The sequence below is a fragment of the Oreochromis aureus genome, linkage group 1, assembly GCF_013358895.1.
Source record: "Oreochromis aureus strain Israel breed Guangdong linkage group 1, ZZ_aureus, whole genome shotgun sequence".
NCBI lineage: Eukaryota > Metazoa > Chordata > Actinopteri > Cichliformes > Cichlidae > Oreochromis > Oreochromis aureus.
In genome coordinates, this window is record NC_052942.1 from 32,916,447 (window position 1) to 32,929,094 (window position 12,648).

General features: G+C 38.4%; 1 long non-coding RNA gene across 6 annotated transcripts in view; it reads left to right on the forward strand.

Moving 5' to 3' along the window:
• Nucleotides 1–422: 422 nt before the first annotated feature.
• Nucleotides 423–12,648, forward strand: part of LOC116325609 — a 60,262-nt gene continuing 48,036 nt past the window's right edge. For 4 of the 6 annotated variants that reach the window (XR_005613202.1, XR_005613208.1, XR_005613203.1 and 1 more), the window contains exons 1-2: nucleotides 423–645; nucleotides 9,670–9,798. This is a non-coding gene — a long non-coding RNA (uncharacterized LOC116325609). Of the gene's footprint in view, nucleotides 646–9,669; nucleotides 9,820–12,648 lie in introns of all 6 variants that reach the window. The other 2 variants (XR_005613210.1, XR_005613212.1) reach the window with 1 other exon arrangement.

Here is a 12,648-nt window from a genome sequence, read left to right on the forward strand (position 1 = left end):
AGGAGAAAATCACAATAAATAACTGGAATATTTACTGTCGACTGGTGACCTCATGAAATAAGTAGGTGTTTTATAATATGGACATTACGGTTATATTTTCTTCCAAACACATTCTGGACTCCCGATTAAAGTTTGTTTTAAAAAGCACACTCTTTTGAGATCGTTTACCTATGTGCAAACTACGCAATACTTCCAGTGCCTATAATGTAAAGCGATGTTTGATGTGTAAAGCCACAGTTATCGGTCATCTATCTTTTTACTAATTCTCTAATAACATGTGTAATTTGTCTTCACATCTTGCATGAAGAAAATTCATAGTCAGTGCGAATAACCAGACAGTAGGTAAATTTTGATTATTTGCTTCATTCAAGGAGGTGTCACTGCAAATACGCATAGTAGTCACGAGGCAGAGGTCAAAGGTCGACAGGTGAAGGGAAGACACGCCTTGTCCAGAGAAACTGTACCACTGTGTTCGCGCTGTACACAACAATACAGCCACCAGAAGCTTTAAAAAAAACCTGTCCACAATAAGAGGATTCACACGGACGTACCTTTCATGGAGCGGAGCAACGTGAAGAGGACCGTAAGATATTCTCAAGATGATGACGATGATGATGCTAGTAGCCTAAAGTTTTCCGTACTGAGGTACAACCGCTAAACCACCTGTTTAAATGATAGCTACTGGCAGCTTGTTATGATATTTTGTAGTATTTAAAGTTTTAATTTAATTAAGAGCTAAAAAAATTGAAAAGACTTTAAAGTTTTCCCTTCGTCTGCCTGGCGTTACGTTATGCTGAATTGCCCGTATAATATGTATGATAATAGCGATATTGCTGGAATTGGTGTTTTCAGTTTTGATGTCACTGTAGAGGTTGCCATGCCGTGTACCCTGTTCAGTGTGCAGTAACACAGACCCCTTTCTTTGTATAATCATTAGCTTACAGAAGCCACGGAGGCAATTCGGTGCAGGAAAATCACAGTTGCAGTTAATTACAGGTTCATGGTCACACTAATGTGCCTGGTAGTTGATTGGTGTAGCCTTCCTGTGACAGCTAAATAGAGCGTTCATAACTGTATTTATTGCTCACACCTGTGCCTTTTCTGTTTTAACAAATCAAAATGTTTTCTGTGGAAATGACCCAGGCTATAGTTGAATAAATTCACTTAGAAAGGGGTCCTAAATATGTGACGTGACCTGGAAATGGCTGCCATAATAATAGTCCAAAAAGTACCTCCTACTACCTTTTTCTGACCACTTTTTCGTTACCTTGATGGAAATCATCATGAGGGCAAGGAAGGAGAGTGTAAAAAGAAATGAGAAAAAAAGGAATTTATGAAGACTTAGAAAAGATGACGATAAAATCTTTATACACAATTTGTACACATACACTGGGTGTGGATGCTCAGGAAATCTTTGCAGACTTAAATCAGAAGTAAATACAAATTTATGTACACATTTAAAAACAAAGTGTGCACTAAGATTAGGTAAGGGACAATATTTCAAGTATAAGTGACAGTAATTTCCATATTGTACATAAATTACTATACAATAGTATGGAAAAACAAAATGTCACACATCTTATTAAACTGTATATTCCATTTCTGGATAAGGTAGATTTTTTGTGTATTTTAATTGGTCCTTATTTTATTTTTGCCATTAGTCAGACTGTGGCGTGAAAGAAGCTGTTGTTGAAGTGCAGTGTGCAGAGACTCCAATTACACTTAGGCTTGACTCCTTAGGCCTCAGTCACACAGGTGTACAGATTGATTGGCGACCCTATGGCAACCTCTGATCACTAGGATAAATGTGTATTCCCCTGGTGGTTGGGGACTGGTTGTTGGAGGTTGTCAAGTATCAGTGCAAAGAGGGTGTGGTACCAAAAATCGCCTTGTGATAGCTTTGGTTGCTAACAGAGTGCCATTGTCAGCTGTGGTTAGCGTGGAAAACCCCTTAAAATGAAGAGTTTTAAGGGTGGATTTTGATCATTTTCATGAATAGTTAGGTTGTTAGTGCATCATGATATGCAAAATGGCATTATCTCCTCTTCCTTTGTAAAGGATGATCCAGATGGTCAATTTGGATTAGTTATGTATGTTGCTGTATTGCCAACCTTTGAGATTATTGATTTGACTTCAGTCACAGAAAGCCTTAATAGGAGCAGGAGTTGCGCTGGATAATCGGTCCAACAATAAGAACAATACAAGTGGACAGGTTTAAGCAGCTAATCACAATGTGTCAGGAATGTCATTTCACTATATAGACTGTTTATTTCTATTGCTTTAAGATTACAGCGATTGTATGAAGTGATATTTTCACTGCTTTTACATAACGTATATGAAACAGCATGATAGGGAAAAAGTGTGTAAGATGATCTTTCTGTACTCCATCTTCAGAACATTTTTGTTTTATTAAGCAGACACATGTCAACAGTATCCACCATGACATTATTAAGACCCTTGTATAAATGCTGTATTCTCAGTGTCTTATAAGTTCTCCTGCACACCTTTCTTTGATCTCATTATGTTTTCCATCAAGGTCATCTTAAAGTGATAAGGAATTCAACCGAAGCCTTGCATTTGGCATGCAATAAATGTTGCTGTCTCTCCTTTCTACACACACCGTTTTTGTCTAAGTTAAAAAACTTTTAACTGTGTTCTTCACACGCGTCTTTCATCCTGGCTCTTGTATTTTGTGACACTTAATCCGCGTCACTGTTTCCTTCCAACCCAGTGCTTCTCTTGGAGTTCTATTATTTTGAGCATCAGCTGGGTAATTTCTTTGCTTTCCCTGGTTTCCGTTATGGGTTCTGGAGATAAAGGAAAGTTGTCTTCACCAAATTGGACACTTACGAGTAGTTGATGGTGCAGTTTTTGAAGACAAAAAGAAATTTTACGCATTAATATCAGCAACTTGAAAATACTTTTGAAAGTAATTCCATCTGCTGTCAGTTTTGATGTGCAGGTAATGAAAACCCATCAAGAAGCATTCAAAAACAGTTTTCAATAGTTACAAAGGTATGCCATCATCCTGAAAGAGTGACAGTAAAGAAGGATTATAACATCCTCAAATCTTCCTCTCTGATCTTTTCTTCCTTTTGTGGTATATTTTTTAAAACCCATCATAGCAATTAAATTTTTTTATTCAGTTTTTGTCAGAGAAGATGAGGCAACTGCACTGCAATCTTCCTTGGTTATCGCTCCCTCAGCATGGCAGTTTATTCCTCCTGATTTTTAGGTGTTCTCCAAATATTCCTCATATGCCTGAGATGATATTGCTTATGTTGCCTGTAAAGGTCAAAACTGAATCTGAATGAAAAAGGCAGTGAAGATTTTTAGCCTTAGAAGTGTATAAGTGAGCCACCCAGTCCCATTATTTTAGAGGTTCAAGGGTTCAAGTTTTTCATGTGTGTAATATGAAAATACATGTTGTGTATTTTCTTATTGTGTATTCCAATGACTCAATTACAGCTGTTTTGATAGTAATGTGCTTTAATGTTGCGAGCTGTGGATGCTTTATGCATTGTAGCACTCGTAGGAGTCTGTTCTAGCAATTATTTTGGTACACTTTACTTTTTCTAAAGTAACATCCCACATATTTTCAACAAAGCTACTACCTAAAGGTTCTCTGACAGTGTTAACACAAACGAGTACAGAGAAGGAGGTAGTGTAGGAGGCAGGCGGAGGAGGTGGAACAGTAGAAAGGATCTTTTAAAGCAAGCTGAGCCGCCAACTGCTTCTGAACATCTTTTCTCTTATCTTAATAAGTAATGAGGCTGCCACAGGCTGACAATGAAGTATTTTGAAAATAGTTCTAATGTATGGCTTTGAAAGGAGTAGCTGGGCATTGATGTATGGCACAAACAGGCTTGAAAACAAGTGAAATATTAATGGGCTGTTTCCCAGGAGTTAATGTGGGATTTACCTGATTGCGTTGCTGAGAGATGGGGGCTGGGATGAAGGTGTTGGGGCGTCAGGACAAGTATATGACTGAGGGACAAGTTTGAATTGTGTGAGTGATGCGGATGTTTGGATAAGCCTTTCAGCTAGATTTGGAAAATATAACCACCAGCCATGTATATTTGCATATTTTTAAGTTACCTAAGGATCATATATCATTTTGGAGAAATTATAACTTAAATTTTGCATTTCTATTATGAAACCCTTACTTATTCTGTTAAGATAAAACAATAGCATCAACTGTCTTTGTGTAATTTCTGTTTTGAAAGGTAGTTGGTTTTCATTTTATGAATCCTCAACAACAGTAATAAACACAATCTATCTCTTTTCCTGTTGCTAATTAATCACCCGAGACCACTGGATTTACACTTTGTCACAGCAGCCTATCATATCTTGATACACCACAAGGGAGCAGCAGTGTAAAAGGAAGAGAGCTCAGCAGGTTGTTAGATTATCTCATAATCCTAAAGCACAACTGTGAATTCTGAGTCTCCTTAGATATTTGAAGTGGTAATTTTCCACGTGCGACGGATGTGTCACAAAGTAATAGCAGAACACGAGGAAAATTCACAGTTTTCAGCGAGAAAAGTCAGACTTTTACGTATTTTTAGGTCCTCACGTAACGTAAATGAAAATCTTTATATCCTTCGGTCCTTTAAATAGATGTTGCCAAGTGTACAGCAATAGGTCCACTATTGAGTTAGTGTGTTAAAAGAGTGCACATACAGTAATAGTTTAAATGCTTTACCCCGGAGATGAGGCCTAAAACAACACTGACGCACAGAATTAAAAAGTTCCGTTTGAGAGCAGCAGTGGCATCCCAGAACACTTGGAAATGCCATTCAAGCACTGGAAAGGTCAATAGTTAGAATAACTTTAGTTAGAGGAAAAAGAAAACTTGGCTGTATTATCACAAATTGCTTCCAGATTGTTTCTTTCTCTCCAAGCAAATTATTACCAAAATTGGGTGCAGACACTGTCACCATTTTAGCAGAATCATGCATTGCTCTTGAAAGCGTAGAATGAGTGGTCACTCTGCTACATCAAAAACACAGCCCACTTTCTAGTCAAGTCAATGTCTTCCTATTTTCTTTGTGTTTGGAATCAGTATTCCTTTGGGATTTTATTTCACATGAGGTTAAGGAATGTTTTTTTTTTTTTTGATTGATGGAAAATTGCCCAATAATTCAAACAAATAGCCTTCCTTCTGTACTTGTCTGTAGTTCCTGCATGTGTTGCCTGGAGGAATCATGTTTTTGGCAGACGGCAGAAGCCAATCCAGTTCCTCAGATTACCATTCTGGTGATTCATCAACATCAGTTGTGAATGTTCATTATTGTATTCAAAATTAGCTGTGTTGCAATGGTTTCCATGGCATTAGAGTACATATGCTATGAGTCATAATCGTCTTGCAGATTTCTGGAAAGTTGGATGTTAGCTAAATCGTTCCCATATTTTTTTTTTCAACCTAGATCTTAGTGTCATTGTCATGACCAATATGTGGGATAGCACAATACTTACTTTTTGGTACATTTTACAAAGTCTTGTTTAGAACGTTCAGTTTGGCTAATGCATAGAAATCTGAAATTAACCTTTTTTTTTTAGGAATAACCTAATTTTTAGCCTTTAAATATACTAGTTTGGATGTAAATGGATCTGCACATCATCTGAGCTGTGTATTTTCTTGGTTCATTTTCTTCCATAGCAAAGCTGCTTCTACTAAACTCTAATCTGTCCACAATCATAGTGCCATGTTATGATAAACTTTTGGGAAGACTACAACAATAAGACCCACACTGTAGTAAAAAGAACCCTTTGATAGAGTGGAGGAGCCCCCTCTGCTGTAAATCACTGACTGATTAGTGTCCTTGTTATGTTTCAAAGTGTTTGTTAATTTGGGTATCAGCTCTCAAAACAGGGTGTATTTCTAGAGCTTAACTTCTCTGTTTAGAACCCAAAGCTCCTTGGCTGCATGATAGCTTGTTCACATTCTGATTATTCTCTTTGTGACTAGCAGAGATGGGCAGTAACGCGTTACTTGTAACGCGTTACTGTAATCTGATTACTTTTTTCAAGTAACGAGTAATGTAAGGGATTACTATTGCAAAAACGGTAATTAGATTACCGTTACTTTCACGTAGGAACGCTGCGTTACTGCGTTACTAAAACCGTGATTTTTTGCGAGAACGTCTCATGACAGTGACGTAAGCGAGTGCGACGTTTCGTGACAACAGCTGTCTGCAGATCATAATATATCGAGTGCGGGACAGAGTGTAGCATGCAGCGTTTAAAGCGTGGAAGTACTGACCTTATTTTGAGTTTGATTCCATAAAAGTGACAAAACATTAGTGTCCGTTGTGCGTGGAAGAAAACTACTTTTTACAGCGAAAAAACCCTAAACTTCCAAGCAAGCACCGAGTGTACTACGACGTAATGTGAAATTCACAGAGAAACTCGCGGATTCTTCCACTGACCGCTGCAGCACACCTGCACCAGGGTAAACCTCCTCCGCCTACCCCAGTCCTGCTTTACAGGTGAAAATAGAGCAACAGGACCGCTAGTCTTTGATTTTATTTATTTTCTGCTGTGTTTTACTTGCATCTATTTGAAAGAGTGAGTGTAAACACAAAAAATATTTTATTTTATATGCTGGAATGTGCAGAAAATAGGTTTAAATGTTAAACAAATTTCTTCCAGTCAGAGAATGTTGCATATAATTTAATTTTTGCTTGATGCATAAAGTTAAAAGATTAAAACTAATAAAACAAGTTTTAAAAAGAGACTTTTCCATTTGATTACATTTTGTATGATGAATTATGCAGAAAAAGTAGAATTGGGCTGAAAGATCTATCGCTTTATCACCTATTCAGGTTGTAAATCGTGTTTTTAAAAAGTAACTAAGTAACTAAGTAACTAAGTAATTGATTACTTTTGAAAATAAGTAATCAGTAAAGTAACGGGATTACTTTTTGGGGGAAGTAATCAGTAATTAGTAACTGATTACTTTTTTCAAGTAACTTGACCGACACTGGTGACTAGAAGTGTAATGTTGGGTGCTGAGTAATCCCTCCCTAACAATAGCCACTGCTTTATGCTAGTGTCAAACAGAAGCACAGTTGCAGTTACTGTGATGGGGTCATTTTCTCATCTTATGTTAGTCAGCGTTGGGTGCCCAAAAAGAAAGCCTTTACCTCAAAGTCAGCTCCAGTGAGTCACCTCAAGTGTTAGTCATTTAATGCAGATGTACCGTTGCATTCATTTTATATTTGGAAAAACAATATCCGCAATTATGTCGAACTTCTGTTTCATTGGCCGAATCATACTCCCTCAGTCACTCTAATATCCTGTCTGAAGATCACATTTGCCACACTCCTCCTGAACAGAGCACCACTGCTGGTTGAAATGAAAAGCAAATATTAATATTCGCTGGTGTTACTCTGGAATGTAAAATGTGGGAGGCCCAGGGAAGTGTTATACATTCCACATTTAATGACACATTTACTTTGCTTTTCTGTGGGGAGTTATTTTTTCCAAATAACTGTATCATGCAAGATATACATAAGTGTAAAAAATGGAAGCTTTCAGGGTTTTGTGCTTGTTTTAGAAATACAAAAATGTTCAGCTGTAGTCACAAACTTCATACTGTTTGTTGTTGATACAGGAAGGTGGAAGTGAACTGCAACAAAATATAAGTCTAAAAAAAGTATTTTAAAAGTATATTCAATCACATCTTGATGTGATTTTGATCCAATCTTCATTAACTCAGGATCTGTGTATAAGTAGTTTATCTGCAGTCTTTCATTGAACACAGAGACACAGTCATATATCCTTGGTACTACCTATGAGTTTTCAGTGATGTTTTTGTTCATTTAATGCAATTTTTTCCACTAAAGATGGACAACTTTGTACAAATGATATGGAAGAGTTGCTTAAAGCTACAATCCCCAACACTGGAAAGCTGGTTAGTATTGAAGTGTCTTTATGAGAAGCCATGAGAGAATGCTCTGTAATTTCAGTCCGATGGATGGCCTTCACGTCAGTGCTTTCACATTAGAAGCCCAATTACTACATGGGGAGATGAAAGAGTCTTAGTAAATATGAAATAGGTGGTCCAGGGTGACATTAATAGAGTTAACCCAGGGACAGGGTGGGATCAAAGGGGCCTCAACCATATTAACCAATCTGTCTGTGTCTGCGAACAAAACAGCTGATCGAAGGTAATGACAGTGTATGTCATCAAAACAAACTGACCACTAACAAAAGTGCGTGAGCATTGAGCAAGGCAGCCTTTATAAACTTCAAATCCTCCTACTATACATTTCTGCTGCTGAAGAAACAACACTTAGCAAACCTCCCTTTTCCATTTTTGTTGAGGTTCTCTTGTAGAGTGGATGGTCTTAATTAGATTCATTGTGGCATAGGTTGTTTGCCATAACCCCCCACCCCCACACCAATGTTCCTGACAGGAGCCTTGAAATATGGCACATTTGCTTGTTGGCTTTCTTCAGCTTTGCTGTCCAGATTTAAAAGCATATTGGTGCTTATGCACAAAGAGCTATAATGATCCATCATACCATGTGGACGAGAGGGCTGAGTCCTCTGCTCCACATAAATAAGCGGCAATTTGGCCATCTGCTTGGATTCTTTCCATCTCCCCGGAGACCCCCATCTGCCTTTACATTATCAATTACAGTTCAGCTATACCCCAACCCCTACCCCCACGCCGACACTGCCAGACCCTCCAATCCTCATCCATCTACCCACATATACAGAGAACAACTGCTATCACTGCTGCATCAAAATGAAACATTTATCTAACATTAGATATCATTTTTACCCTGTTTTCATCCCTAATTATCATAAGTGTTTAATTGTACAAAGTCCAGTTTGTGTTCTGTATTCATAGTATAAGGTGTGTTTGCTTATTTTAGATGTAACTGCATGTAAAACAAGGGGCCAAGCAGTTCAGCAGGATACTAGGTTGCCATGTCAGCTTGAATTGACCACGTCACAAGCATTGTTATAAGAAAAGGAGAAAGACACTGTGACATCCCCAACTGGTTTTGGTCTGGTTTGAATCTTTGGACTTTGAAACTTCAAGGTTAGCACTTTTAGAAGCAAGAAGAAATGCATATCTGCTAATTAGTACCAAGTAACAGACTGAAAAAATCCAACAGATTCACTCCCTAAACCAGAAGCACAAACCTTTGGGAGGGTCTGTGTCAAACAAAAAGCAATAATAATAGTCAAGAAATTCATTAAATGTGGTTCGGAAGGCACGAGCAGTGTACGCGTGCACGCACACACACACACACACACACACACACACACACACACACAGTTCAGTGGCTTAAAGTAGTGGGTGAAGCCTAAGACATGCTGATTAGCTGCAGTTGCCTCTGTAGGAACACCTAGGCGTTTACATCAAAAAATGATATTTAGAAGAACTGCAGATTTTTGGTAGACTCATGAGAGTGTTTCCAAGTTTACACACCAAGTTTGGTGTCCAAGTCCTGTTGGTTACATTTTTGAGTGAATATTAAAAAAAAATGAAGCATATTAAAAAATGGAAAATTTTGCTTAAATTCAGTATGGCAGATGACATCACAAGCTGTCTTGGGACCTCCAATGACACTAGCAGACACAAGACGTATTTGTCTAAAATAAACAAATCGACATAATTTAATTAATCCTGTTTCTGATCTATTGCAGATTCTTTCTACTTTCGGTGGGGCACTTTGCAATACAGATGTTCTGGTGAGCTTGCTCAAAAAGTGGACGTGAGGAGACACCAGCTCAAGAATGAGAGGCACCTTTGTTCTACGGTTTCCAGGAAAAGTGGTGAGGTTCTCAAGGGGACAGGTATGTGTGGGAAGAGGACCCTTGTCAAGTGCATGGTGCCTCATTAATATGGAGACAGGTGCTCTTTTGATGAGTTCATAAGCAGTTCAGCAGCAGCCTGGAAGTAGTGCACTTTACAAGGCTGTTCAAAGATCTCTGACATCTGAGGAGAGCCAGTGAAGCCAATAATCCTACTTTCAGAATGTGAGTCTTTCCTCTGAGATCAATCCCAGATCGAAACATCAAATAGAACTGCTGCTTTTCTCTTTTTAAACCCCCCTCCTCCCCTTACAAAAATCACTTACTAGATGGTATTAGACAAGCTAGCAAAAGTGTCATTACCGCTGGGAAGAGGGAATGGATAGATTTCCGTCAAATTGTAGAATATTTTCCACTAATTTAAGCCTATAGTTAAGAGTGCAGCATTATTGATAAGACTGTGCTCTGGGTCCAGTGCTGTGCCCAAGGGCCCAGAGGGAAGCAATCCACTGAAGTGGGCTTTCATGTTCATCTATGTACAAGAACAAAGCGAGGATTAAGTCTGGGCCTTTGATCCACAAAGCAGGAGGAGTATTTTTATTTTTTATTTTTTTCCTTGTCCCTAGGGAAAGCCCTGCACACGGCTGGAACATTTTCAGGCATGCCATAGCACTGTCGCCTCTGGCACGTCTCACTATCCCCCACACTGTCCTTTGCCTGGCAAAGCAGGTGTGGGAAAATTTCTGCTGCTAATAGCCGTAATGGGAGTTCATTACACTGCAGTACACAAAAAAAATTATCGTTTTTGCCTTCAGTTATAAAGGCAGATATGCATGAAAGCATACATGCAGGTTAGAGTTTACAGCGTAAGGTTCAAGTTGTCTTGCACTATCAGAATAAATAGTTTTCCTCATGCTGTGCCAAGAAATCAGGTTAATTATTTCTAGTTTGTCTTTTAATTGGAACTGATGTTTTATTTTGATGACAGACTGGTCAATCTGTTTGTATTGATGCTGTCATTTCTGGAGGCAAGAAAGGTTCCAAGTTAAATTGTAGATATGTTGGGAATCATGTTTCATCCGTCTCTAAGGTTTATAAGTAGATTACCTTTTGTAATTCGTTTTGTTACACCAGTCAATAAGCGTCCAATGCAAATGTGGTTCATTTGTATTTGAATTGATGTCCTGTCCCCATTAACTTATGCCTCTAATGCATTCTGGTACATTAGTAAATAGACCTGCCGGATTAATCATTAGTTCATTGGGATCATTTGCTTTCTTCGTGCTTAATCGAATCTCTGACATTGGTAATAAGGGCAGACTTCACCTGCCTCCATGGACACTCAAAAACAAAGAAGAATAATTTCAGGAGAATGTTTTAACTGTGTTTTCCTCTTAGTTTGGAGTCTTTCATCTCTGGTATGTGTAAGAAAATATCAAGCTCAAAACTTCATCTTTAGTTGATGTTGTTTATCTCATGTTGTGATTTAAAGTTCACTGGTTTAATTGACATTTAGAATTCTACCTGTTTCACTTATTGCGATGTACCCTTGCTCCCTCTTATCTCGCTTTCTTACACTGACCCTGATAATTAATGGCTTTTATGTCTTGAGAATAAAACCTCTAAATAGGCTTCTTGCACATTATTTATTTAGTTCTAATTAATTGAAGTATACCTGGATTGAATTCAACAAGGCTAAGGTTGCTGTGTCTCCTCAGAAGAAGCTCTATGCAAGGCGTGCGTGATTGCCCTTTATCTGCCATTTTATAGCCTTGTATTGGATAAAGGCACATTTTGTATCTATTTATATTTGCTGCTCTCTTCTTCTTTGTTAGGTTCAACAATTGGGCATTCATCATCTTTACATAAAGATTTTGAACCTATGGGTGTGTTTTCTAATGTATTTGAAGGGTGACAATGCACCATTGGCCTGTGGTTTGGTGCTTACCAGCTTGCAGCAGGGACGTGTCATCACCCCTTGATTCAACACCACAAGAGATGACACATGGGGTCATTGCATGTCTAGAAGTCAGTGTTGTGAATAAGCATGGGTAATATATTGTATGGTCTTACTTGTGCTGGAACAGCAGAGAATGACCTCAGTGAGTTGTCATGAATATACTTAGGTTAAATAATTGGAGATGATATTTTTCAAGCAGTCTACAATGTCAGTGTTGTGATTCAGTTTTCACTTGAAGTATCAGTATTTAATGCATTGCAATACATGCTTATAGACTATTTTGAGTTTTGAGATGTGCCTTGAATAAGTAGAGCCAGTAGACTGAGGCCCATTCTGTGTGAGGGACATGACCTGGAATACCAATCCCAAGCCGTGCCACTGATGTGAAGTACGGTGTTTCTGTAAAAAATGTGTATTAGAAAAGGACACCGAAGAACACAAAACGATTTATGTTTTAGCACTAAACGTCTTAAAGTACATTTCTGTGTTTTTTGCTGGGCAGGGACTCACTCATCAACTTGGGAGATGTGTGGATTTACAGCAGCAGTGGGAGCATTGGACTCTGTATGGTATCTTGTAACCCATCCAAACAAAGAAGGCTATTGTACATGTGTCCTTAACCCATAACCCACCCAATCAGCACTTGTGTGTTCCTTTTGTTTTCCAACCATCCCCAAAATACATCCATCTCCTTAATGGATTTTTTTTTCCAGGAAGATAACATGGTTCAAAATATAGCAACGCAAGGGAAAGGAGGACCATGGAGTCAGGCCACACAGGCCCTTAAAAAGCGAGATTAATAACCCAGCACAGATGATCTCATAGTTAAGTGTTTTCTGTTGTATTTACACATCCGCCCATGCTGTCAGAGTTGTGCTCGTCTCTGAGAAATGGAACCGACACATCCTGAC